This window comes from Nerophis lumbriciformis, linkage group LG03, assembly GCF_033978685.3.
Source record: "Nerophis lumbriciformis linkage group LG03, RoL_Nlum_v2.1, whole genome shotgun sequence".
Classification (NCBI taxonomy): domain Eukaryota; kingdom Metazoa; phylum Chordata; class Actinopteri; order Syngnathiformes; family Syngnathidae; genus Nerophis; species Nerophis lumbriciformis.
In genome coordinates, this window is record NC_084550.2 from 60,440,134 (window position 1) to 60,446,133 (window position 6,000).

Genomic DNA, 6,000 nt, shown 5'->3' on the forward strand with positions numbered 1-6,000 from the left:
GGGGGTGTATTAGTGCCCAAGACATGGGTAACTTACACACTTGTGAAGGCGCCATTAATGCTGAAAGGTACATACAGGTTTTGGAGCAACATATGTTGCCATCCAAGCAATGTTACCATAGACGCCCCTGCTTATTTCAGCAAGACAATGCCAAGCCACGTGTTACATCAACGTGGCTTCATAGTAAAAGAGTGGGGTACTAGACTGGTCTGCCTGTAGTCCAGACCTGTCTCCCATTGAAAATGTGTGGCGCATTATGAAGCATAAAATAGCACAACGGAGACCCCCGGACTGTTGAACAACTTAAGCTGTACATCAAGCAAGAATGGGAAAGAATTCCACCTGAGAAGCTTCAAAAATGTGTCTCCTCAGTTCCCAAACATTTACTGAGTGTTGTTAGAAGGAAAGGCCATGTAACACAGTAGTGAACATGCCCTTTCCCAACTACTTTGGCACGTGTTGCAGCCATGAAATTGTAAGTTAATTATTTGCAAAAAAAAAAAAAAAAGTTTATGAGTGTGAACATCAAATATGTTGTCTTTGTAGTGCATTCAATTGAATATGGGTTGAAAAGGATTTGCAAATCATTGTATTCCGTTTATATTTACATCTAACACAATTTCCCAACTCATATGGAAACGGGGTTTGTAAATGGGAGCATAAATTGTGTTCTGATCTTCATCCAAGTCACAACAATCTTTTATTTATTTATTTATTTATTCGCACAATATAAACAGTACAAAAGGTAACATTGTTAAAAACAGAGACAAGTAATGAGAAATACGTAATAAGAAAGAAGTGCAGGTAAGAAAAGAAACCCAAGAAGGGCTTATGCAAGGTTCTCACCTAAAGCAGTAAATTAACAAACAAAATTAAACATAGTATGTAAAAAATTACACAACAAGTAGTCTACCTTGTGTGGATAGAGTGGATAGTGAAGTACAGGGCTACATTATAAGGTAGGAACAAATGGAGAATGTTGATTCATCAGGCTGGCCATTAATCTATGTTTAAAGTTAGTGAGTGAAGATGAGGAGTTTGCAATACATAGGTGTTTCATGGAAAACTGGCTAAAAGTGATACGGCCAAAGATAGGACAGAGATGATCAGTTTGTCTAGTACAGGGGTCGGCAACCCGCGGCTCCGGAGCCTCATGCGGCTCTTTGATCACTCTGATGTATCCCGGAAGAGTTAGGGCTGCATGGGATTCTGGGTATTTGTCCTGTTGTGTTTATGTTGTGTTACGGTGCAGATGTTCTCCCGAAATGTGTTTGTCATTCTTGTTTGGTGTGGGTTCACAGTGTGGCGCATTATTAGTAAGAGTGTTAAAGTTTTTTTTATACCGCCACCGTCAGTGTAACCTGTGTGGTTGTTGACCAAGTATGCCTTGCTGTCACCTACGTGAACTAGCGGAAGCCCCATTCAACATGTGGCTGATCAGGCACGCTGGTTGTAGTGGGTGCTATATGCTGTACCATCACGGCACGCATGACGCTGACAAGCGCTATTCATATAAAACCCGCGTGCCGCACCAGCTTAAAAATTCCATAAAAAGGTGTGGGCAGCGTGTTTGAGGCCCCTGGTTCATAAATAGCACAAAGCAAAAAAAAAAAACTTTGTATGCAGTGTTATTTCATTTAAAATTTCAAATTTTTTTGCGGCTCCCATTATTTTCTATAATTTGTGAAACTGGTCAAAATGGCTCTTTGACTGGTAAAGGTTGCCGACCCCTGGTCTAGTATAAGGATCATGAATTTGCAAATTGGTCTTAAAATAATCTTTGAAATTGTACATTAATAGTGAAAGCATTATTAGCTTTGTAAAAGCATATGTAGCTTTTTAATAATATTGTGCTGGATCACAATGAACTATACACACAAGGAGGCCAATGGGTGTATGATTATTCTACCAACAACCGCTAGGTGATGCTATTTCTTCTTTTATTTCATTCTTCTTCCACAGTCAATCAAACTGAGTCTTGATGTCCTTTTATAATGATGCTTAACCACTAGGACAGGGTTGCCCAAAATGCAGCCCTCTGGTATCCTCAATTAGGCCTGCAAGATGATGGCACAAGTTCAATTTCCATGAGCAACTTGACTGTGTGGGGTGTTTTCATAACAAATTTACATACCCAGGGGTTTGACAGGTGGCAGTTTGTTGCCATCTTGTGGAACTCCGGTCAGTCACCATGATCTTTTTGTGCTTGATGTCAGTAGCACAGCATTACTTTATATGACCCGATCCAAACAACCGTTTCAAGTCATTGTGCAGGCAAAAAAAATCAACCAGCACAAAAATTCAACACACGGTCACACACAACACAACTTGCTCACTGAACTTTGTGGATATAATTAATGAAAAAGTCCTATCACCATAAAAACATTTTTAATTACACCCATTTAAATAAATTGCAAGGCATGACGGGGAAAACATGCAAAACACTCTCCACTCCTACCAATGTTTGACTTTTAACTGCTTAATATTTCTGATTACAAAGCTTTAAAGAGGTCGTCACGGAAGTAAACAAGGTAAGAGTTGAACTTTCACATACTCTTATTATTCTATTATAATAATTATTAATTATATATGCTTTATATTATATGTAATCATATATATACAGTGTATAAATGTGTATATAAATGTGTGTATGTATATATGTATGTATTTATATATGCATATGTATATATATGTATTAATGTGTTTATATATACAGTATGTATGTATATATGTATGAATGTGTGTGTGTGTGTATGTATATATATATATATATATTATATATGAATATGTGTATGTATATGTATGAATGTAAAATCCCCTGATCTGAACCCACATCCGGGCAAAGAAAAACTCTAAAAGCCCAAAATAGGGAAAAAGAAGAAATCTTGGAAAGGAACCGTGCTGAGTGCGTACAGTTATTGAATTATTACGGTGTATTACTATAAAAAGAAAAATGGTAACCCTTCTTTTTAACAGTAAAATTCTGGCAACAGCATCTGTTTTATGTTTAGTTTTTTTTTACTGTAAAATCTGTTAATAATTACAATTTACAATTTAATGGATAACTTCCTTCGAAATCATAAGTCGGATGTTTATTTTTATTTGAACAAAAGTTTTGTGATGCATGTTAGATGTGTTACATTATTAGGAAACAAAACAAATAGTTCATTGTTTTTACAGATTATAACTACATTTTGTCAGATTTTTTTTTTAATGAACAAAAACAAGTTTGTAATACTTAATCATACATTTGTTACATTATTAGGAAACAAAAGTAATTTTAATATTACAGATTATAACTATTTTCCATCAGATATAACTACTTTCCAACCTAAATTCACACAAATGTAACTAACAATTCCTCACCTTAAGAACATTATTATTACAGGTTAACACATAAGTCAAGCACACAGTTGAGTACGGTATTCATTTTTATTTTAAGAAAATGTGTTCTGTTCAAATGATAATATATTTGTTACATTATAATATTGAGTAAAAATACATGCAATTGCTGGCTGTAGATGTATTTCTTTCTGTCAAAACGGAAAGAGCGATTATATCAGGTCAGAAAAGGTAAAGTACTTCATTGACCCATATGGTTTCCAGGCTTTCGCAGGCCACATATAACGATGTGACGAGCCCGATTTGGCCCCCGGCCCTTGAGTTGGACATCTGTGCTTAATACCATGTAGATGGATATTATATAGGTTTTAACATTATGCATACTTGCCAACCCTCCCGGATTTTCCGGTAGACTTCCGAAATTCAGCGCCTCTCCCGAAAACCTCCCGGGACAAATTTTCTCCCGAAATTCAGGCGGAGCTGGAGGCCACGCCCCCTCCAGCTCCATGCGGACCTGAGTCCGCTTCCCCACAATATAAAGAACGTCTACAGTAAAGCAGTCCGTCTGCCGTAAACAGCAATGTTGTGACACTCTTAAACAGGACAATACTGCCATCTAGTGCATTTGATGAAAGCACTTTTGTGCGTGCCACACAGCAATGCATAATCACAGAGGGTGTTCAGCATGGTTAGAAAAATAGTGACAGAGAATAGAACAAGGATGGACAATTCAACCCTTAACTCAACAATGAGTAGATGAGTGTTGTGTGTGTATATGTGTAAATAAATGAACACTGAAATTCAAGTATTTCTTTTATATATATATATATATATATATATATATATATATATATAGCTAGAATTCACCGAAAGTCAATTATTTCTTATATATATATATATATATCCATCCATCCATCCATCCATCCATCCATTTTCTACCGCTTATTCCCTTCAGGATCGCGGGGATATATATATATATATATATATATATATATATATATATATATATATATATATATATATATGAAATACTTGACTTGGTGAATTCTAGCTGTAAATATACTCCTCCCCTCTTAACCACGCCCCCAACCATGCCCCCCACACCCACACCCACCTCCCGAAATTGGAGGTCTCAAGGTTGGCAAGTATGACATTACGAGAGCTCTTCAGACATGAAATAACATCCATGTAGTCACCTTGACACTCTTTTTTATTTTGAGCCAATCAGTGGCCACGATACTGAACGACACGCTCTGATTGGTTTGGTTTCATGTCGTGGCCAACACTACTGTAACTCTGGCCATTTTTTGGCTACAAAATACTTATTTCAGTCCAAAAATACGTAGAATATGCTTTAAAAAAATATTGAGCGAAGCTGCAGACTTTAAAGTGCGACTGTCACGGCCCGGGCACATTCCAATGCGCGCCACTCCTGCAGAAGCTGCGTCGGTGCGCAGCTGCAATCAATCAGCACTCATCTAGGGATGATGCTCGAAACCGGTTTTCCCGGTTGTTCGATAAGAAAAGAACCGAGTCCTTGGACTCGGATCCCTTTTTGAGAACCGGTACCCGTTATCGAGACCACTATAGTAAAAAAAAAAGAGTTGGTTCTTTATTTGAATCGCTGGGAACGAATCCCGTCCCAACAAGAAATGCCCAGTGGGACATCACAAGAAATGACATCACGTAGGTCAGTCATTAGGCGCAGATAGGGAAAGCAGGAAAAAAAAATGGACCGGAAAAAGCGCTCCAAGGCATGGCTTCATTTCACCAAAAACAAAAGAGGAAGCGGCAATATGCAAATATTGCCAGGCTTCGCTCTCGTGTAACGGGGGGAGCACAACAAGCGTGTTGAAACATGTTCAGGCTGCGCATAACCTGAAAGTTCGAGAACCGTGTCGTGTCTTCGACACATGGAGAAGCAGCGGCAGAGACGATGAAGAACGCCCCTCTTCTTCTGCCAGCTGCCCAAGTCCCAGCTACAGTGGCGGTGACGCCGGTGAGTAACTAACGTTAACTGTTGCCGGTTAATTTCCATATCTGCTCACTTGTAGTAACGTAACCTCTTATGTCAACCAGGACTGCAGTAATGTTAGCTAGACTAACGTTACCTAAGCATAGTCGGTGGCTAACGGTAACGTTAAGGTGAGCCTTTTTGTATGTGTCTGATAATGTTACTGTATATATTTGTTTTTCTGAAAAATACCACTTAATATACTTTGGGTAACAACAGTCAATATTTTTTTATTTTTTTAAATTTTTTTAGGGGGTTACAGTCAATATTTATTTATTTATTAGATTTAATTTTTTTCTTATATAATAAAAGTGAGCTTTTGTTAAACCAAATATTGTGTTTTTTTCCAGATGCAACAACCTATCTGGATTCGATAAGAGAATCGATAAGGAATCGGTTCGATAAGAGGATTTGATAATAGGCTCAAACTCGATAATTTCTTATCAAACATCATCCCTACACTCATCACACCTGTCGCTGATGAGCTTCCTGGGCTTCTTAAGCCAGTGCGGACCTGGCGTTCCGGGCCAGAACGTAGCTAAGTAAGCCCAACCTGTCAAGCTCTATGTATTCATTTCTCTCTCTGTGTTTTCTCCCCCCTTCGTGTTTATTTGTCTCGTGTCCTCCTTGTCGCCTCTCTGCAG